Source organism: Trachypithecus francoisi, unplaced genomic scaffold (assembly GCF_009764315.1).
Source record: "Trachypithecus francoisi isolate TF-2019V2 unplaced genomic scaffold, Tfra_2.0 Lachesis_group10, whole genome shotgun sequence".
In the NCBI taxonomy this organism is placed as follows: Eukaryota; Metazoa; Chordata; class Mammalia; order Primates; family Cercopithecidae; genus Trachypithecus; species Trachypithecus francoisi.
Window position 1 is genome coordinate 102,342,269 of NW_022681455.1, and position 24,403 is coordinate 102,366,671.

Here is a 24,403-nt window from a genome sequence, read left to right on the forward strand (position 1 = left end):
AGACTTAAATCTTCAATAAAACGGCATTTCTTAACCATTTTCACCTTTTATTCTAAAAAGCCAGAGAGAAGATTCTGACTCACTATTTGCCAAAATAAACTCATTTAAAGCAAATTTTGATGGTGCTACTTTATTAATGCCCCATTGCCCAAGACATAAACTGTGTCTGTCTTTTTTCATAAATAGTCAAGCAGGAGTAGTGTCCATGTCCCTAGCATGCTTACGGTCACATATTGTCAACACTCAGCAACATGTTCAGAAGCTAGCATAAGTTTAAGCTTCCATTATACCAATGTGGTGACAAGTTAGGGGTTTCAAGTTTGGGAGAAGCCAAAGGATAAAATGCTTTCTTCGGAAGCAATTAGTAAAATTCTTGATGTGGATACTTGATCAACAACCTCACAATAAAGACAACAACTTAGATCACTTTTTCCAGCATAGAAATTCAAGGATAAGACTGTTGAGTTGATAAAATTATCGGATCACAACTTTTATTTTTGACTTTTATACATTTCCAACAGTAATGGTTCTAGGATTTAGATTTAGACCCTTTCATAATCAGCTAGCCTTGGACTAACAAGAGAAAATCCCTCGGACAAACTTTTTTTCCTTGAAAATGGGGGGTTATAACATTTTGTAATTTTGAAAAGGAAAAAATCACACTTGGTGTTCAGGGCTACCCAGCCCTCCTGGAGTCTCAGTAGCTTAGGCTGCATAGCATTTCCAGATGAGAGAATGCAAACGATTATACATTAGAAGTTTCCCTGGAATTTCATTTTGAAAATTCAAGCAAATAAGATAATTCAATTAATGAGAACCCTCCATTCTCCAGGAAGTTAATTTAATAGAAATTTGAATCTGGCACTGGGGAGTAGAAGAAGATTAGGGGGTGAATTCTAGTAGAAGAATTATGAGGAAAAGGAGGATCATCTTGTTTGAAACCAACATTCATTACCTTGCTGTGAACAGACTGATGTGTTTGATTCTCCTGTATTTAAGACATGATTTTATCTTTATGTTATTCAATCAAATCGAGATTTTCCTGGTTCAGGAGTTTAAGAATTTAAATCCTAGACTGGCCTAAGTTCCTCTCACTGCTCAACAGCTGTTTCTTATGTCTCATCATCCAGGGAGTACTTCTGATTAGAATCCAGCTTCAGTCATCTCAAAAACATTAAACTTGTGTGTGTGTTCTTTTTTCTTCCCATTGTCTTTGGCGTTATCATTTGAGAAGCATTTTGTATCCGTCACGAAGATTTCTTTTTATAATTTCTGTGATATCACCAGATTGAGAGGCTTCACAAGAAAGGCAAGGGGATGCTGATTGACTCTTTTGTCATTTTGAAGGCTGATTACTGTAATTCACTCTTCACGGGTCTCCCAGATTGTGCTGTTCAAAGATTGCAGTTGATATAAAATGCTGTGCTAGACTCCTCTTTTGAATAAGACTTGTTGAACACATTATCCTAGTTATGAAACCACTAGCTTTGTTATCCCCAAAAACCCTTTCCAATTCAATATGCAATTATCATTTTATTATCTGTGAAAAGGGGTCTTTTACTTATGAGGTTAAGTGATGAAAGGTTATAAGAGACAATCCTTTTATAAGTGGGGGGGTCATGTACTGCACCCATACTTTCTGCTAGCTATGTGATTTATACTACATGCTCCCCGTTATGAAGAATAAAGTATTTATAACCAGACATACTTCCACACACGCCCACCTTACCACTGAATAACAGAATCACAACAATGTCAAACTTGCACAGATATACTGCAAAGGAAAAAATGCAATACTTAGATAAACACATTAGAAAATAATTCGGCCTCTATAAGGCTGAAAGAAAACAGCATTTCCCTTTCTTTGTGACTAATAATTTATGATTTAGATAGATAAGGGAGATATTATAGAGGAAGATAGATAGATAGATAGATAGATAGATAGATAGATAGACAGATAGAGAAATAAAGAGACAGAGAAATAGAGAGATAGACAGATAAACAGACATATAGATAGATTGGCCTGAATTTGGAGAAACTGTATCGCCTCTTACACATTTCTCGTGCTTTTTTAAAATATAACAGCCCGTTTGGAAATACAACTTATCAAGCGAATCAGCAATCGAAAGCTTGTTTACACATTTTGACCAGTACTTTTTAAACTAAGAACTTATTCTAAGAAAATCATAAATTCTATTTTCTCCTGGTTACTCATATTTTTAGTTTTAGATGTTCACTTTTCTGTACAATTTTTTTTAAAAGAGAAGCAATTTAAATAATAACAAGAAAAATATTAAGGTAGTGGTTAAGGTTATAGAGATCAAAGGCATACAATATTAAACAGACATTAAAAACAGTTATAAAGAGCCTATTACAAATGAGTACACTATAATAATTTTTAATATTATTTTAAATTATATATGTCATGATTAGTCTGCATTATATTGTGCATATAAAACCTTGGAAATAAATACACCCAAAGATAGCTTGATATGTTTTAGTGCAGGCACTGGAAGTGTCCCTCCCATATTTCTCAACTGTCTATAACAAAAAGCACAGATCTGTGCTTAGAGAATGGGCTCTGGAGTTAGCTAGAAGAGAAATTATTTTTGTAGAGCTATTACCAGCCATGTGATCTTGGGCAGGTCACTGAAATCCCCAGAGGCTCACTGATCTCATACACAAAATGTTATTAATTTCAATCAAGAGTTTAGACTCAGTATTATTGTTTGGTATTATTACATGATAAGTAAAAAGGCAAATGTTTTATTTTCTACATTATATATATAATATATATACACACAGGATATATATTTTATAAACATACACATATACATATGCATGCTTATAGCTGTAAATATATACATATAAGTGTAGATAAATTTTGTATTTCTTTGTATAAACATATATGTTCATATATGATATATAGATTCATACGTATGTAAATACATGCATGTTTTCTACTTAGGTTTTATAAATCTATACAACCATACATATATACAGATGTCAAATGAAATTTAGGTATTAATTCAGTGGTTATGATAATCAGCAAATATTTATGCTATTTTTAAAATTAGAAACAAAGTTTATATTCAGAAAATCTACTACAAGATATGAACAGCTCTCACCAGTTTCAAAAAAGTGATGCTTCCACAGTGATTTCCAGGTAACAAAGTGATTTTTCTCTTATTCAGATCTTTACTTGACTTGTCCCCAAACATCTTTTACTATAGCAGTCTACACAGCATATGCCTTTGATTTTCCAAGCACTTCCCTTTCTTTCGATTTGCCATATACTTTGATTCCTCCACAATTTTGTGTGGATAATACAGTCTAGAACACCCTTACTCTTTCCTAGACCTCTTAAAATTCTATGCATCCTTTCAGTCCCAGCTCTGATGTTTCAGCTGCCAAGAAGTCTTCCCAAGTAGGACTAATGGCTCTCTTCCTTTCGATTGTATGCACCTTTGCTAGAAACTTCCCCATAGCATTTGTTTTTATGTTTCTTTCCATTTCACCACCTCCTCTATTTCAACCTATCCTGCTAGCAAATTAATGGGTATGAAAGCCATGGCATAATTATCCTTGTATGCCCAGAACCTAATGTAATCCCTGGCATATTATGGGTTATTCAACAAATGTAAGAGGGATGAAAATACTACAACAGAAAAAGAGAGGATAGGGGAGAATGAAGGTGGAAGAAGAAAGAGAGAGAAAAAAATGGTAATTGAAGCTTGCTGGTTCAGGGCCTCAGCCTTGGAGCATGCAACCACTTGAAAAATATTAGTAATTGCCATGTCTCCAGGGACTGGAGACATCCAGATATTGTCACACAATCCCAGAGCCACTAAGTGTGTGTGTCTGGTGGGAGGGTGGGCGTGTGTGTGGCAGTATTTGACTTCAAGTTTTACTGCTTTAAGGCTCAAGGGCTACTTCATTCCATCACAGCCTGAGTCATATCTTGAGGTTATGCTGGTTTGCCAGAAGAAGGACATAGCACTACAATTAATGCTAGTGAGGTGTGTGTGTTTTATAGACTGAAGAACACAGGGGTTCTCATTGTTTCTGTAGATATTTTATTCATTCCATAATTGACATTTGAAGTATTAATTAAATGTCTCAATATAAATTTGTAGGACAGTGTTCTAATATTTCATATATTCTCAGGAATACTCAAAAAAGGGTGGTGCTGAGGAGCTATGTATCCTAGAAATATTTCATGAATATAATTACTTGGGGATGAATTCATGAAAAAACAACTTCTTTGATATACACGCTTTATCAATGAATGATGTTCTGGTGTTACTTGCTATTTTTGAAGTTTCATAGTTATTTATTTCTCTTGGCACATATATAGTTATGACATGCAAATTCTCCTATAAGAGTTGATAGGAAAACAATTCATTTTCCACACAGGAAAATATATTATCACATGAATGTTAGGAATTCAGAATATGACCTGGCAATGAGAAAGGTCTTGGACAAGGTCCCATAGCCTGCAGCTGTGAGGTCCAAATCTTGGTCTTTAGAATCTTAATTATAAAATATTTTTTAATTTGCCTAGAAACTTCATGTCTGATAAAAAGAATGTAGAAAATAACATACTCCCTCCTTTGCCAAAAAATATCTCTGCAGAATGCTTAGTAAGATATTTGTCCAACAATCGCCTTCTATGTTATCCCAGCATCGTAATATGAGTCTGTTTGACTCATATTAAGTCATGGCTCTGTCATACAGGTTTTATATATTAACATCTATATTCCCTGCCCTATTTATGCTTGGAAATTGTTGCTATAGAACAGCAGGCTTGAAAGCTTTAAATCAGACCGCTGAGGATCATTCCACTATCTGAATGTGTAAAAATTACTTCCTTACATGTGAATTTCCTGTTTTATAATGTAGCATATTCTTAGACTAAAAACACTACAACTTCTTAATTATCCCCCTGTGTAGATCGCAGTCATCTCTATATCCATATCCATATGGAATAACATATGAAATCCCTGCAAGTGAATTAACTATTATATCCCATCTCTATATTTTTACTCCCAACATGCATAGTGACTTCGTATAGACAGTTACTTCTGTAGCTCTTGGATTCCCTGTTAAATAATTCTACGTACCAACATATGGCTAGCCAATGACTGATGCTACCTAAATTGCCAATTTAGAGTTACATTGAAATACTTCCAATTATTCCTATTCAGAATTAAGGTGAAATTTCTTTTTTCCTAAATGAAAACATTTCCAGAGACTCTTCAATCAAGTGGAATTATTTCTGTGAAGAACATGATGGCACTATTCTTTCCTTAAGCCATAATTCCAATAACTAATTATACATATAATAAGTATGGGTGGTTTAAAAAAGCAAAGTGAAAGTCAAATTGGATGCTTTCTCCTAGCAATTCAGAACTTAAGCAGAAGAGAAGAGCAGAGTTGTAGAGAGAATGGGGCACTGGTCCTGGAGTTACCTACTAAGAAATGGAGCCAGAATTCAGACCTGAATCTAAATACAATTTAGTGACAATTTTCAATTCTTAGAACCTCAGTCTCCTCATCCACAAAACAGACATAGAAACACCCACCTGAGACTTATAAAATAGCACCTGACATCATCTGCAGAGTATAATAGGTACTCAAAACAAATTTTAATTGAATTAATGTTATCCCCAAATGTTAATGCGGTCCTAATGCTTGTCATGCTTCAAAGGCCTAGATATCAATCAGACATAGTGTATCTGATTGATCATAGTATATATGACTGGTATACTATGTGTATCAGACATAGTACATCTGACTGAGCAATCAGACATGATCAATCATGACATGTCATACTGATCACGGCCTACCACTATACAAAAGTAATACAAGTAGTGTTTTAGGAGCCCAGGTTTGATATGACACAATGGGTTGGATTTATTGCTTTTTCACTTTCGGTTGCTGTAAACAGCCTGGGCAATTTTCTTAACTTATCTGAGTCCCTGAGTTTTCTTCTGCAATATGAAGACAGTGCTTACTCAAAAATATTTTTAAAAGACGATTATTAAAGATAAACACATTAAAAACTATTTAGTCAATAATAATATAAAATAATAATTAGTTGATCAATATTAGGATGACAACAACAATAACTACTACTACTACAACCCTTAAGACTACATTGTTGGTGTAATTGCATAACTCTGACTGCACAAAGCTGTACAGACAGGGACAATAATTGCTTCCATTGCTTTAAAACAGGGCAGAAAAGCACAACTATTTCAATGAGAGATCTTTGACCAGGGAGGGAGTGTCTTCATTTAATTACGGTAGCAGTCACAAGGACCATCGAACATAGACTGATGACTTGTCTAAATTCCCCTCAAAGTAGGACTCAGAAGCTAGACCGAGATATATATATATATACACACACACACACACACGTATATATATACACACATATATATACGTATATATACATATATATATATATATATACACACACACACACACACATACATACATACATACTTTCCAGGGCTTTCTACCACTGTCATGCTTCTCCCGGTTTTTCTCTGTCAGCCAAAGAGGCTTATAAAACACTGAGATACACAAAAGTGAAAGGTGTTCAAATACTGAGCGGAGTTACATGCTAGAGGCACTTAAAATTCTGACGACTTGATTCTTTCACAGTAATTCAAAGGACACAGATCTCACAACTAACCCTGGATAATCTTCTCACCACTCCTTTTGTTCCTTTCAAGCCAATACCCTCCTTGACCCTTTTGTTGCATTCCACAAGTCCTGTTTTTGAAATCCTCCTACATTCTTCTTTGGGGGTGCAGGCTCTCTTTCTTCCCAGTGCAGTGACTTGCCTCTTTCCTCACACTTATCTCTGAAAATAGAATTTCCCTCCTCCTCCTCCTCCCCTTATGCCTCTTCTCAGACAATGCTGCTGCAGGATTCCTGCTTCAGCAGATCACTGTCTGTGCAAGACATAGCATGAGCTGTTGGCTCAACATTGCACCTCATTTTCCCCTTTGCTTATAATCACCGGTTCTCATTTTGCACTTTTTCTTTATGTTTTTATATTTTCCAAAAGAATGTATTTGTACTCATGTAGTCAACACTTTTCAGCTCCCATTCCTACACCTAAGAGGGTGGGTGGCCCATAAAATCTTGGGTTCTATTTTATACAGATTAAGGAAAAGAAGCGGGATGGACATACTTAGCCACTGAGAAGGAATGAGTCCATCATTCCATAAGTGTTTATCAAGCACCTGCTGCATATCAAACACTGTTTCAGACACTAAGGATACAGTGAAAAAGACAGAGAAGAAAGCTGGCTTCATAATCTCTACATTCTAAGTGTGGAGGCAGGGGACTATATTGCAAGTTGCACAGGTGTTATGAAACACAGCAAACAGTCACCACAATGTATTGGCTTTCTGGTTCCAGCCTTTCCCTTTATAAAACAGAGAGAGTGATATTTGCAGACAAAATAAGACAAATATGTGTAATCTGCAGGAGCTATTCATTACTAGTGGTCCTTATGCACACAGACCACATTTTAACTACACTTAGCTCAGGCTGTTTAGGAAACTTGCAATCTAGGTGTGATTATGTCCCAAGATAAAGAGGTAAGCAGAGGGGAATAGATCTCTATGTCCCTCCAGGACAGAGATAATTAGATCTGTATAAACAAGAGGCTGAATCTGACCTTCCTTGCAGGGAAGCCGGAGGCAAAAAACACTTAGAACAGAAAGTGAGGTTGATAGAGAGTTACTAAACAGAGGGTTAGTAAGAGCAGGTTGTTCCAGTTCTATTGTACCCTTAGTGACAGTTGTCAAAATACAACACAGCAGTGTTTCTCCAAATACATTAAGTGGCTTGTGCTTTTTGTTCTTTATATTAAAATTAACTCTATAACAAATAGGTAATCTTATTTATCTTTCTCTAGATTTTTAAAGATTATATGACTCTCCCTTGCCTTACACTTCCTGATTCTTATCAGTCTCTTCTCATTCTCCATTGCCTCCTTGCAGTGTGTGCCCTTTCTTTGAATGTTTTTGTTCCAATGAATCTAAGGGAAGATACACATTATAGGAAAACATATTTGGCATGTGAATGCATGAATAAGTGGATATTGAAGTTCCACCTTTCCTAACTGTCTGCTTCCTTGAATTCAACTCAATAAACACTCACCGATTACCTCCTATTTGTCAAGCTTTAGGCTTGGTGGGTAGAGGGGGGCTCTCCATAAGATTCTCTGCAGCAAAGATACCCACTGTTGATAAAAGATTGGTTCCCTCAAACTCTTCGTTGTTCATGGTAATTACAGAACCTGAGGTTTATCTGTTTATGTTTTCTGTTTTTGTGCTTCTTACAACACAAAGAATGCAAGTCCCTGATTGATTTCTGAGAAACTTGCAGCTATTACTAGCACATGACATTTTATGCCGTGTAATGCTGAACAAAATACCATCTCTAGAAGTAACCTATATGCAACAAAAAAAAGAAAAAATCACTGTATGCAGACAAAACAATTGTGGGCTAGAACAAAAGCATAAATGTGTCTTCAAATCTGACATTTATGTTTTGGGTAACTTTGAATAAGTCACTAATCCTTTCTCATCATGAAGTCCCTGACTTGTTAAATGAAAAACACTAATCTTTTGTCACTAAAATGATCAAGGGATTAAATCAGGAAATTCATATAAAGTTGTCTGAAATATATACTTTTCTTGCTTCTTGAAAGTATAGCATAATAAGTGACTTACTCCAGGTCACAATGCTAGTAAATGATGTTGGAATCTAGAATATTCTAACTTTAATTAAAATAGCTCTCCCCTTAAGCAATAGTGTAATTCTTTGTCCATCCTCACTGAAAAAATACATTTCCTGAGATCCCATAGAACACATCAAAATATATTGTGTCATAGACAGGCAGATTTTACTGATGATTATCAAGATCTTTAACTTTTTTTCTTTTCGTTTCTCTTTTGCTGGGAATCGTTGCCATGTGCTGGCTCCAAAGGCTTCCAAAGATAAGAGGATGTTGTTGATTCTTTCTGAACCTATCAATCAGCCATTGTTCCCATAGCTGTTTGTCTTATTATTTCATATTCCCAACATGTGAACGTAGTTTTATTGTATTTGTTTTATATATTTAGAGGAAAATACAAAATAAGCCTGAAGATCTTCATGTATGCAAATGATCTGATATGATGAAGGAATTCTAGGTTTCCATTTCGACTGTGAGTGGACTTAGTATCCAAAGAAATCTTAGGTGAGTAAATCAGACAGATGATAAATGAATTAAGCTTTCTTTCATAATGGTTTTTCATACTTGTGCTACCTCTGTCAAATACTCCAAACTTAACTCTGATTTCTTAGCGCCCCGTGGCAGGGAAAGAGAAGTGAAGTCATGTTGTCACCTTCCACCCTCCTTAATTCCCCAACTTTGCATAAGGCTAGATAATGTGAGTCCAATTAATGGGCATGGAGAGAGCACTTTTAATGAGATAGGCACTAAGGGTTGGAGATATAAAGACAGATGAGGTATAGTTCTCTAGACCTGAAATAGCTCACAGTTCAAATGATAAGGCAAGTGTGAGCAACTGCTGCTAAAAGGCAAACTTCTTCCCTCCCATTTTGGACCTTGCTATTGTGTCCTGCTTCACTCTGTTATAACAACCATCACACCAAATTTGTTTTCTAGATGTGCTTTTGTTCTTAATTTTTGCATCTACCTTGCCTGCCCCTCTCTGTCAAAATTTGCCACGGCTTTGAGCATTCTCTTTTCTATAAAGGTATTCCTGCCCCATCTTCCCACACTAAAATATATGACTAATGCCTTGTTTACTCCCCTGAGCACTTTGATAAATACCATAAGACTAGATAAAAGTGATTTTCATCTTTCCGCGTTGCAAAAGATCAGTCCTAAATGTAGAATCCCAACAGCTATTATATCCCGGGCACACATCACATACAGTGTGACTATCAGCAAGTTACTTCCCTGATCCTGTCCTCCTTGGTAAAAACAGCATTGTAATACCTCTCCTCAAACGTCAAATTATTAATGAGCCAATCCTGACCAACATTTACAAAATAATAACCAATCTCTGTTGGCACTCCTATTCTTCCCCACCCAACCATTAAAGTCTTTGTCCATGTGTATTCTGGTGGGAGCAGACAGACAATAAACTAATTGATTTTTTGTTGCTGTTTATTGTTGCTTACCCAGCCCCTAGAACAATACCTGGCACATAATAGTCTCTTAGTATTTCTAAATATTTTTCAATGGCTCAATGCATGAACACTTTTTTTCCTTTATGAGCTTGTAATAAATGGCTACGGCTAAAAGGAACAAGATCATGTCCTTGACAGGGACATGGATGGAGCTGGAAGACACCATCCTCAGCAAACTGACTCAGGAACAGAAAACCAAACACTGCATGTTCTCACTGATAAGTAGGAGCTGAACAATGAGAACACACAGACACAGGGAGGGAAACAAAACACACTGGGGTCTGTCAGGGATTGGAGGGAGGGAGAGCATCAGGATAAATAGCTAATGCACATGGAGCTTAATACCTAGGTGATGGGTTGATAGATGCAGCAAACCACTATGGCACACATTTACCTATGCAACAAACCTGCATGTCTTGCACATGTATCCCAGAACTTAACATAAAATCAAATAACATTTTTTAAAAAATAAAGAAAATAGAAAAGAAAAAATAAAAGAAATACATTTAAATAAAATAAAATAAAATAACGTAGTCCATCAGTTACAGGGGGAAAAACATTGCTATGGCTGAATAGTACTCCATTGTGTATATCCACGACACTTTCTTTGTCCATTCGTCTATTAATGGACACTTACATTGCTTCCAAATGTTAGCTATTGTAACCAGTGCTCCAACAAACAGAGGAGTGCTAATATTCCTTCACTATACTTATTTCCTTTCTTTGGGGAATATACCCAGCAGTAGGATAGCTGGATCAGATGGTAGCTCAATTTTTAGTTGTTTGAGAAACCTCCGAACTGTTCTCCACAGGGGTTGCACTAATTTACGTTTCCACCAACGGCTCACTATTCAGTCATAAAAAAAGAATGAGATCCTGTCATTGGCAACGACAGAGATGTAACTACGTTAAGTGAAATAAGCCAGGCACAGAAAGACAAACGTCACGTGTTCTCACTTATTTGTGGAATCTACAAATCAAAACAATTGAACCCATGAACAGAATGGTTACCAGAGGCTGGGAAAGGTAGTGAGGGGCTGGGGAGGGAGTGGGGATTGTTAATGTCTAGAAAATACGTTGAAAAAATAAGTAAGACTTACTATTTGATAGTACAATAGAGTGACTATAATCAATAATAATAACTTAATTGTACATTTTAAAATAAAGACTGTAAGTGGACTGTTTGTAACTCAAAGAATAAATGCTTGAGGGGATGGATACCCCATTCTCCATGATGTGCTTATTTTACTTACATGCCTGTATCAAAACACCTCATATATCCAATAAACATACTCACCTACTATATGTACCCATGAAATTTTAAATAAGAAGAAGAAAATAAAAATGTAAAAAGAAGGTGCCCCATCAAAAAATAAAGAAATTTTTACTTTATTTTTATTTTTATTTATTTATTTATTTATTTTTGGAGACGGAGTCTTGCTCTGTCACCCAGGCTGGAGTGCAGTGGCATGATCTCGGCTCACTGCAAGAGATGCCTCCCAGGTTCACACCATTCTCCTGCCTCAGCCTTTTTTTTTTTTTTTTGTATTTTTAGTAGAGACGGGTTTCACCATGTTAGCCAGGATGGTCTTGATCTCCTGACCTCGTCATCTGCCCTTCTCGGCCTCCCAAAGTGCTGGGATTACAGGCGTAAGCCACCGCGTCCAGCCAGAATTTTTATGGTTTTAATGTTTGCTCCCTCTTCAACTCACGTTGCAATGTAGATGCCATTGTAACAGTATTAAGAATTAGGACATTTAGGAGGTGATTAGACCATGAGGTCTCTGCTCCCAGGAAAGAATAAATGCTATTATCACAGGAATTGGTTGTTTATAAAAAGATGAGTTTGGCCCTGTTTTGTCTCTCCCTCTTGCCCTCCCTTCTCCCCTTTGCCAACTGATGTCTTATGCAGCAACAAGGCCCTCACCAGATGCTGCCACCTAGATCTTGGACTTCCCAGCCTCCAGAACTGTGAACAAATAAACTTCTGTTTATTACACATTATCCAGTCTGTGGTATTCTGTCATAGAAGCACACAGTAGACGAAGACAGAAATTCTATATGAAAACAAACATATACAAATAGTGACTCCCTTCAGACCTCTTCTGAAGATGCATAGAGGATTAGAGCTGACTTTTCCTGCCTCTCCACCTCTACGATAGAAAACTCTGGCTACAGAATACTTAAGAGCCAGAGCAGTACTGCCCTACTTAACAGGGAGCTAGGTGGTGTCATTAATTTATGACTATGAAACATTCTGAATACCTTAGGATCAAATTACTGTTGTGCTTATTCTCACATAAATATTTGCACATGTGAAAATTCAGCACCTTGACATTTACTGAAATGATTGCATGGAAAAATGAGACAAATTGACTCAGAGACAGGTGTTGGCAGTCAGCACAGTGGAAACAGCCCTTTGTCAAAGTAACAACCATACGTGGTGTAGCAAATGTTCAGAAACCAGGACCTACTGGAGGTCGATGGGCTAAAGGGTGGCTCTAAAATGACACTTTCTTTCAGCTGCTGTGGGTCTGAACCCACAGCCTGGACCCTCTGGTCCTGTACTTTATACTCTAGGGCTGCTCCACCAAGATAATAAGGCTGGTATTTGTTTTGTGTATTAAATGTAAACAAGACTCAATTTTCCACCCTAAATCGTTTTTAAGTCAATGTCTTACGTTACCAACAATTTTCAGTTACAATGTGACTCAGAATTGAGAGATGCGGGATTCAAGACAGTAATATTTGGCTAATGCCCGTCAGTGAAATTTCTCACTTTGGCAGGAAAGGAACTCAAGTAGCTGAGTGGAAATCATGTATGGAGTGCTTTGAGTATCTCAACTTGAACCCTGTAAGATGCTCTGGAAAGGAGCTGTGATCATGCATCCTTGGAGATAAAGAAATGGAATCTCAGGGATATGGAACATCTTGTTCAAGGTCATGCAACTAGGAAATGTTAGGGAGAGAAGTGAAACCTAACTGTGACTCCAAAGTTCACACTCAGAACTTTACATACCAAGTTGTCTCCCCTGAAATTCCAAACCACATTGCTTCAGACTTGAATCCTCTCTCTCTCAGAAACAGTGACCACTCAGAGGCTCAGCTTTGTTTTTTTTGTTGTTGTTGTTTTGTTTTGTTTTGTTTTTTAAAGTTTATATGTAAAACAGAGCATTTGTTTGGCTTGTTTCCTTCAGCCAATTTTTCAGTTACTTTAGGTGACAGTCCTCAATAACCATTTTCCAGGGCATAGGAATCACATTACTTTAGAGTTCATGTGAAATATAAATAAGACAATTCCCATTTTTAAATACACTTTCTCCAAGTCTGTTTTCCAATGTTATAAAAAATGATGTGATCTCAGAATAGATTTCATTATGGGCCGGGCGCGGTGGCTCAAGCCTGTAATCCCAGCACTTTGGGAGGCCGAGACGGGCGGATCACGAGGTCAGGAGATCGAGACCATCCTGGCTAACACGGTGAAACCCCGTCTCTCCAAAAAATAGAAAAAAAAACTAGCCGGGCGAGGTGGCGGGCGCCTGTAGTCCCAGCTACTCCGGAGGCTGAGGCAGGAGAATGGCGTAAACCTGGGAGGCGGAGCTTGCAGTGAGCTGAGATCCGGCCACTGCACTCCAGCCCAGGCGACAGAGCAAGACTCCGTCTCAAAAAAAAAAAAAAAAAAAAAAAAAAAAAAAAAAAAAAAAAAAAGATTTCATTATGATGATTCTAGTATTTAATTATTGCAATTTAGTATAACTCGTGGATAGAAAATGAAACTTGATGGATCAGGGTGGGTTCCTTTCTTCTAACTACTACAGGATAACTAAGGAAAGTTACTTATAGTGAGAAAAAGCACACAACCTGTAGCACATCAATAATCAGTTTATCAATATCTGATCAATAACAATCTTGTACAGTTATGCCATAAGGGAAAGACTTTAAAAGTATGACTTTGTAAAGTTGGCAAAACCTTATTGTTAAGAATGCCACTTTGATATCAAGTCAGATTTAAACTCAAATGAACTGACTAAAGTCATACAGAGAGCAACGTTAATTGTATAAGAACTGTATGGGTCACTTCTTTCCTTGACCCCATTTGGCAAAGGAAAAAACTAAGGTCTAGCAAGTTTCATTCCCAGCTACTTCAATTACCAAATGTTTTCACCAGCTCTACTGTGCCCTGACACATAGTAAGTCTTTTCTATTATTACAATTGGTGTCTGGGATTGCTAATTTATACTCTGCTGAGAGTGAAAGCAAGAAAATAAAATCTGCTGTTTGTTTCACTTTGTAAACACAGTTTTTTATTATTATTTTCATTTACAGCTCATGAATGCATTTGTTCATAAACAGCACAATTAGGCAATCTCAGTTTCTGTCTTTAAAGATCCTCAGGGGTCAGAGTGCAAAGGTGGCTTCTAAGATAGATAATACCACAGCAACAATATTAAAGTTAATGGAATGGAAGGAAAGTTCCAATAGTGCTCTGTCACACGCAATAAAACTTTACCGCACATGAAAACTACCTTTAAAGAAACTCTACAGATACATAAAAAATAAAAAATAAAAAAAATCTATCTAATTATAGCTATGCTTGCATTCACCAACCAGTTCAACCCTGTTAACCTTCTGAACACTATAATCTCTAATTTACTAAATTCCAAATTTCTGATCCTCATGGTGATATAAAACTGCCTAGCTCATAATAAAACTATCACACAAGATTCTGAATGGCAAATTACACATAATCACAAATTGTAAAATGACTCTAGGATAGTCCTTAAATCACTTTTCTAGCTTCTCCTTTCTTTTATTTATATAGCCATATGCGCCTTACTTTCTGCCCATGAGAGCTCAAAAACTGTGTCTTTTTCACTTATTTGAAACATAGTACCAGATCCATAGGAGTTTCAAAAATCGACTTATTCTGCAAATATCTATTTTAAAAGAATGTGTATAAAATCTATTTATTTTCGTATTATAACCATGCAATTTTCTAATTGTAAGGGGAAAAACAGCAAGCCTACAGATCAGTACTTAAATTCAAAATTACTTTTAAATTAGAGTTTTACTCCAAGTGGAAAGTCTCACAGCTTTTTAAGGAATGAAGGACTGATTCCCTTGAGACTGAATATTCTTTGTAAGTGACTCCAATTTGAACTCCTGTACCCAACATTCCTGAATCATCCATATCCAGATGAATTGAAACTAATGATACTGTTAATTCAGGAATGTTCTGTTAATTTTCCACTTTCTTTTCATAAAATCATTGAAATAATAATAAATTAATGATCTTATTGCCTTATATGTTTCCTTTATGGCACTTTGGACAATAAGCAAGAAAATATCCAATTGGTATAATTTTGGCATAACTTTTTATAATGGCATCTCTCCAGTTCTTTAAGCTCCATCAGGTGAAATGTATTTCTACCCCACACATCTTGTCCCTGAGAGTGGAGATGATTATTAAGTATCTATTCGCTTAATTGAAAATAATTCACTTAACTGAAAATAAAAAATAATAATAATCTAAATGAGAGCATGAAGGTGTTTAGAGTACCTGTCTTCTTTTCCTTTGTCTGGATTCCTCTACATTTGCAGATAGGAAGCCTAATTCAGCAGAGGTGGAAATGCGACAGATGTGGCCAGAAAACCCAGCTCTGAAGTTTACTACCTGGGTACTTCTCAGAAATTAATTTGCCCAGAGGTTTTATTTCCTCACGTGCAAAGTAAGGACCATAACACCCACTTCACATAGTTACTAAGAAAATTATTGGAATGGCCCAAAATTTGTGATCAATAAATGGTAACTACCTTCCCCTTAATTTTTGGAACAAAATAAAACAGACTGGGATACTCAAGAGTTACATTCCACTGTCATAAATGAGAAGTCATTGCTTCTAGAAGGGAAGAAGAGACACAAAACATCTAAAGAGAACAGAACACACTGGTGACATGTTATGAGCTAGTCCTATGTAGAACTTACAGGCACATCTTTATGTTCCTGGTCTGTTATCAACAATCTCATAGCTACTGTTCCCTAATAATCAGATGCTGGGATATATTGAATATGACAAAAGATATATTCTAAGTTTTTAGGAAGCATCCATTTTTGAAATCCAGCATCTCCTGGGATCTGAAATTGAACATATCAAAATCCTTCTGAAAAAGCCCATTTTCTAACCATGTTCATTCTCGATTTAACTGTCTATGTTTGTTTAACTGTCTAGGTCTGTCTGTCTGTCTCTATCTATCATCTATCCTACAAGCACACACACACACAGGCACACACACACACACACAGTTTTAGTGTATAAGGAGTTATTACAAATTAACTTCTCTTGGATATTGGTTAATCTTTGATGCCCTTAGATAAACATGTTTTCCTATAAAATTAATGAAAACAAACCTTTGTTGTTCTTCACCAAATCATTTTGAACTAGTCATATGAAACTCAGAGCTATATTTCCAAGGTCAAAAAGGACATCATTATAGGAATCAAATATACAATTTAATTCTGCAAGGACATGATACATAGCAAGCTGACAAAAAATCCTGATCCTACCCGGTGTGTTCACATTGGATGAATGCCACTGGGGAATAAATTTTTGCTTTTGCTTCCACCTAAACCCACCCCAACGCATCCCAGGGTGACATCAGGTGTTACATACTGAGGTGGCTGTGTAGTTCACAGTCTTGCTATCCAGCATGCACATATGCAGAACTTGGTTTCTCCAAATAGACATTTCTTTGACTCTAGCTATGATCAGCATTGGAAAGCTCCTTGTGAACTTAAAAAATGATTTGTCCAAAGGTGCAAGTAACACAACCGTCATACCACTTCAAGCTTACCCAAGTATATTTAACTGTTCTATGTGCTTGGGGGGGATTATTTTAATAATCGTAAAACAATTAATATAACCTCAGCCCCTAGTTCATATATTATATCTCCCACAGAAGACACCAAATGGGAAAATAAATGATTATTAAGTCATTGTGTGTGCACAGCTAGCTGTCCTCTTAACTACGAAATAGGACATAAAACCTGGAGAAGGATGACATTTGTTGGGGGCATACATCTGTATATGTTGAGCAGACACCTATCAGAAACTTAAAATTACATTTTGTCACCATGATTATCATCATTTATTTTGGGCATTTCAGACAAATCAATGAGATGTAAAGTTAGGTACAAGTAAAATTAGTCACTTTACATTCTCATTATTCATTCTTCAATGTATTAATTCATTAATTTGCCCAACAAATATTTATGGTAAACTATATATACCAAGAGTTTGACACCTGTTTGGCATTGGCCATATCATTTAACCTCAAAGATCCTCATAGTCTTCATCTTTAATAAGATATGTTAAAATATCTACTATACTTGACATAGGGATGAACTAAGAGTACAAGAAAAGACACTGGAGACACTGGCCACAAGCACAGTTTGTTGCTGGCTACAATTTTTATTGTAATCTTGATTCTTCTATCTGAAATGTAAAGAACATAATAAAGGCAAGTGTCTTTCTCCATACTCTCTTTTGACCTAAAACAATAATAGAATCATAAGATATTATTTTCCTTCTCTTTAGTTGCTGAGGATGTGTGTACGTGTGTGTGGTGTGTGTTTGAAAGCCCTATCTCCTGCCTGTCTTCTTACTCCAAAAATATAGAAATCTATGCCTATTACTGTGTAAAAAAAAAAAAAAAAGAAAGAAATCCGATGAAGAGTACATCAGAAGGAAACCCCACAGGTGACAAAAGCCACTCTTTGGCTTCCTCCCAAGTCCTCCTGTCTATTGGCCTTGTGCCTAATATTTACAGGGAGAACTCCTATGCTATGCCAGGAGGCTTACAAGGGACTCCACATGTAACAGAAGTAGCCACCCTTGTGCCTCTCCACTCCTGGCTTCCCACTTCACGAGAGGGCATAATTTGAAGGGGGTGTGTGATTTTTGTAAAGTGAATCAGCTGTGGGATTGGTAGAGATACCTCATCTTTCAATCAGCACTTGGCATGGAAAGTGGTTCTAGGTCCCCTTTGATGTAAGTCTCCCAGCAACGGTCAAGAAACTTCCCTCCACTGCATGTCACGCCTGCCTTTCAAACTTTCAACTCCAAATCCAGCAGTTTTAGTGAAAATAGGTGGCTTGTGTGGAACACAGCCGAAGGACTTTTCTACCTGTCATCAATGCAAAAGCTTTTGGTTCTTCTAAGTGAAAATGTCCTATCACAAATATCACATTTTGTTTCATTAAACACAAACAAAACTAGCAAAAGTAATGATATTAATGATATCCTTAATTTGTGAAGATCAAAAGCAAAAGATGGGACATATATTTTTTCAATATCATGAATGATTAGAAGACAGTGTTAGTATCAGTGCTTTTAAAAATTGGGTAATGAAGAATTATGTACAGATGGACTTATCTACTGTGTTAGTCTATTTTGTGTTGCTATAAAGGAATACCTGAGACTGGGTAATTTACAAAGAAAAGAGGGTTATTTGACTCATGGCTCTACAAGCTCTACAAGCATGATACAGCATCTGCTCAGCTCCTAGTGAGGAAGCTTTTACTCATGGCAGAAGGTGAAGGAGGAACAAGGCATGTCACTTGGCAAGAGAGGGAGCAAGAAAGAGAGAGGGAGATACCAGGCTCCTTTAAACAATCAGCTCTTGCATGAACTAATAGAATGAGAATTCACTCATTACTGAGGGGAGGGCACCAAATCATTCATAAGGGATCTGTCCCCAAGACCCAAATACCTCTCACTAGGCCTCACTTCCAACATTGGAGGTCACATTTCAACATAAGACTAGGAGGGGACAAAAAACAATAATAAAATAAAATAAAAATAAAAATTGGGTACTTAAGTCACAAGAACTGACAGCACACATCCAAAGTCAGACAGAAATTAGTTAGGTTTGAATTTCTAAATTGCAGATCAAGTTTATTATATATTGAAAAATTATTCAAGTAAAATCTTCTAATACAACTGAGGAAGTGAAAAGTATTTAATTTCTCAATATCACCCTGATCACCAATTTATCTTTCCCCATGAGCCCTTTGATTTCCTCATGCCATAAGACCTTATTTAATAGCTCCCCTTACCCCACATTTTCATTTCGTAAACTACCATTAGTTTTTCAGGATACATTCTCTGTTATCACTACTCTAAAAAATACTTTCTCGGTCTTCATACATGTTCGCTAAGTTGGCATTGTCCTCCATCCCTATGTCATGAACCCTATATTATATGTAGTATTTATCATACACAGCATTTCAATCTTAGTGCCTACAACATGGCACATGTAGATATTGACTAAGTATTGAATAATGTGAAATATGAAGACATTCCCACCTATAAATGTATATCCCAGCATTGTTCATCTGCCTGAGTTTATCTCAGTACCTACCCCTTCTCAAATGTCTTCACCAATCAAGTTCTTTAGCCAGTCCTCTTGGCAGTGGAAATTATAATCTATGCAATCCTGATTAAAAGGAGGCCCTGTGTGTAAGCAATTTATCATTTTGACTCAGAAGGCACAAAAAGGACTCAATTCCATGAAGGCATTCCATGAAGACTCCATGTATTACCTTGATTTTTCTAAGAAAGAACCATTCATTACATGGATTTTTTTTTCCAAGGAGTATTTCTCACTTAGCTCATTTTTAAAGGTTCCACAGAGAAAAATGTTATTTGTATCCAATGAAGAAATATGGTCTGAGTTTCAAAAAAAAAAAAAGGTCAATGAATTAACTTAGTTTATTTTTAAGCAGGTCATTTTTCATACTGTCTCTTGCCTGGAGCAAAGTTTAGACTGTTCTGAAACTTTACCCTGGTCTCTTTAGATAATTAAGCATTTATTATTCACTTGCCTTACATTTTATTTAGACTTTCCATCTTCAGTCACCTAGGATGGACTGCAACTGTTTTCTCACTGCTGTCCTCAAATTAGTGCCTTTTAAATAAATGCCACATTTCTCCTTGTCTGTGCCCAAAATATTACAAGCAAACATATGGTATTGGGGGTGGCAGGGAGGGGGGAAAAAACATTTTTAGAATAAAAATAAACTATTTTCAGCCTTTTGAAGAACCATAATAAAAACTATTCACAAGAATGACAATTCATTTTACAATTACTACTACCTTCCATTTTCTCTGATGCTACACTGCCTCCTAGGCCTATGGATAGAGTAGGTCTGAACCTGCTGCCAAGTTCTTTAGGTCTCTTTCCAAATCAATGTCATTCCCTGGTATGAGCTATACTGCTTGGAAGTTAAGTGGGAGCAAGCGAGAACGTCAAAAATTGAGGTATGGTACCTTGAATCCTGCTTCAAATACCTTGGGCAAGAAACATAGCAAGTCAAACTCGATTCTCTCATCATTAAAAGTGAGATGACACTAATACCTACCTCAAAATATTGTGTGGAAAAAATTAAACTAAATTCACTAACGTATGCAAACCCAGCTAGCACAATGGTAAGAACATAGTAAGAGTTCAATAAATAAGGTTCTTGTTCTGTTGTTTTTATTCTTCCTGTTATGATTTGACAGAGGAATTTATCTAAAAGTGAGAAAGACATTTTACTTCATTCTCTATGAAACACAGTTCAGTCATTTGCAAAATGGAGAGAGAAATTCTTCACTCCACAGTTCGGTTTAGTGTTTTGTCGAACCTAAAAGACTGTATACACACTATGATTTGGCTTTCTATTGTTGCTGTTATTATTAGCAGCAGTAGTAGTACCATCACAGTGACCTCTGGAATAGGAAGATATACTAATAACCATTTCTTCTTTGTCTAGTGGTCCCAGAACCTTTCTATCTCCTTGTGTGATCTAGAAGCAAATCTAAGCAGGAGTTTATTATGGTCTCAAGGCTCATTTTTGCAAGTACTAGAATAGCATTGTGTTGCCTAGACACTTAAAACATAGTATGAGATTTGGAAAAAGCATGAATGTCAGTCCTAAATGAATTTCAAACAAAACAATCATATCTGAGATTAATATGGTGTTCTTTCCATCAGAGAAACAGATAGAAGTATAGACCGGATACCACACTCTATTCCCTAGATGTTTCCTCTTACATCTTCTGTACGAATTGTGGCAAGTTTTCTCTTTCTATTAATTTGCACTTTCTTTCTCCTTCCCTTTATCCTTCCCACTTCTTTTGCACATCCTTCCCTGCTTTCTCTTCCTCCAGCTCTCCCTGACTCTGCCCTTCCTTCCTTCCTTCCTTCCTTCCTTCCTTCCTTCCTTCCTTCCCTCCCTCTTTCCCTCATTCCATCCTTCACTACTCACTGAAGGACTTCTAGGTGCCAGACACCTATGCATAGGGATGCATAGATCTGCAAAATCAACAAATCATACAGTCCCCATTCTTTCCTGGACCTGGCACTCTAGCGTGGTAACTAACTTTAAAAATATAAACAAGTCAATAAACAAGATAACCCTGATTTTGTTAAAGCTCAAAGAAGAAAATAAAGAACAAACGGCATATCTCTCTGTGCTCTTAAGCTGATAACTGAAAAAATAGAAGAAGCTCTCTCTGATATGTTATGGCAATAGAAAATAATTCCATGAAGTGAAATGTAACAAGCAAGGGAAGAGGAGAACTTATCTGTTCCAAATTCCAGAGTTCTGTTTTTGGCATTCTTGACATGAATAAAACAAGATACATACACGATTTATTGTCTCATGCCTTGGTTTATTTTTTGTTATTGAGAACGTGATAACATCAAAGATGAGCTGACAGTGGTCAATGGGCAATCTTCTTTATAAAGAGTATGAATATGACTACCTTATGTAACCTGGTGAGGGAGTGTTCACTGTCACAATACTGATCATTTTCGCTACAGATTGACCCTTGATACTTATGCCAGAATCCTGGTGTAAAAGGAACTGAAGGTTGGTCCCACATATGTGGTGATGTGTAATGGTGTTCAGCCAACATTTTCCAACCCGTCTATGCTGGGTCATTTCCTAAAGTAACGTACAGACCTCTCATGTAAAGAACCATCTTGTTAGGCACTCACAGAGGTGTGTGGGTCTTAGGTAACGAGTCTGCTCATCCATGACATTTTCTTTCTTTTTCTAGAATTCAGTTTCTTGGGTCAAAACTAGTAGCCATTCTTAATGTTTTTGATCCATAGCATGCATTTCAAAAATCAATGCATATATTACTATTCCCACTATTAGTTTATTCACCAAGTACTTGCTATTCCTGCATATTATAGCTTTTAACATCACATTTGCTAAATTTATAAAATCAAAAGTTGTTTTCTTCATGTACACATATGTGTATATATACACATATACATATGTATATATATACACCTGTATATATACATAAATATATGTATATATTTATATATACATGTATACCTGTATATACATGTATGTGTGTATATACACACACATATTCATATACATGTGCATATATGTATATACCCATATGTGTGTATATGCATGTATATATGTATATATGTATGCACGCACGCGCACACACACACGCACACGCACACATGCACACATATATACACACACACACATTGTGGAAGGCACAGAAACCCACCGCTTGGATTATCCTGCCAAAGATTAATTTAAGGATTTGCATGCAGTTATCTGAGACCCTGTGGCTGAAGCACCTTTAGGATTGACCTCAGGATCCAAGCCAAGACCTTGCTCTGCCCAGGCACATCCCAACCAATGACTGAGCATAGTGGATTTATTAAAGCCTGGCCATTTATGTGCAACACGGGACTCCTTTTAAGAGTAATGTTTGCTCCAGGGATCCCATTGGTGTGGCCAAGATGTTGTCAGATCTACATTGCCTTATACTGCTTTTTCTCCTCTTTCATTGCATGGGTAGAAGATCTGTATTCAATAAGAGGAACTTCCATGCCCAAATCGGCTTCATACCTCTTTCATTTTTCACAGTCATAGACCCCTAATAAGCCACTGGCACTCCTATCTCTGTCTCCGCATTCTATTTTCCAAAGGACCCAACTAATACACATCTTTTGGTCACCACAAAGGGTATTTGCTTTCCACATGCTTACAGAATTTAAACTCCAGATGTTCATAGCCATTGCCTCTTTTTTTCTTATTTTTCTAATAAAACACGTTCGGCAATGTCCTTAATCTATATCTGCACAGTTTGTATATCCTCCTTTAAAACACACACATACTTGTATCAGACTCTATTTATTTTTTTTTAAGAGAGAGGTCCTCAAAGGTAGACTCTAATTTAGATTCTTAGGGACAATTGACACTTTCTGCTTTCATTTGAACACACTCAAGCATTATTTTGCAGACATTTGCCCAAAAATGTTTACATTCCACTCATACATATCTATGTTTCATCTAAAGAACTTAGTCTGACTTTTATTGATTATTGAATTTAATTTCTATTTTTATTTGCATTGTGTCTGCCTTACTTAAAAACCTCAACTTCATTTACCCAACATTTATGAAGAAAGGATTATGTGAATTCTTCAAGTGTCATTTCTCTCCATTACATTATCCACTACAGTGCCAAATAAACTTTCTAAAATATAAATCAGACAATTTTGATATCTGTCAGATTGGAAGTGATAAAACTAAAATGAGTTTGTGTTGATATAGATACACAATATTAAAAATGTAAATATTAAATGTTGCTGACAACAGTTAATTAAACAAATAGCAATCTATATCACTGAGACTTAAAATTGTCCAAATCCTCTCACTTAGTAGCGGGCTTTTATTATACCTCATACTAATTTATTCCTAAGAAACAAATTATTTAAATGACATTACCATGCTAACTTTATTTATGGTGGAAAAAATATCTGTCTTTTGAAATGGATTGTGAGATACCTGTAGACTGAAATTAGCCTTTGTGATTTTTTTTCTCCCTATATTTAGTTCAGTGCCTGGCACATGGTGACTGTTCAATCGGTATTTTCTGAATTAGTGTCTATTTTGCACTGGGAATGGTGAACAAAAAGACCCAATTTGTGATACCACTGGATACAGAAGAAGATACAAAAAAGGTATTGCTTTTTAAACAATAATTGTTCTTAATAATAGTTTTTAAATGTGCTACAACAAAATCTCATAGGATTTACAAGTCAGACAAAATATAGTTGATCTCTTAATATACTGTTAAATTTAACAATTAAA

At 36.3% G+C, this 24,403-nt stretch overlaps 1 protein-coding gene across 1 annotated transcript in view; it reads right to left on the minus strand.

The window, feature by feature from the left end:
- CDH8 (cadherin 8) overlaps positions 1-24,403 on the minus strand; it is a 253,081-nt gene that overhangs the window by 178,942 nt on the left and 49,736 nt on the right. The gene's annotated exons all lie outside the window — the stretch shown is intronic.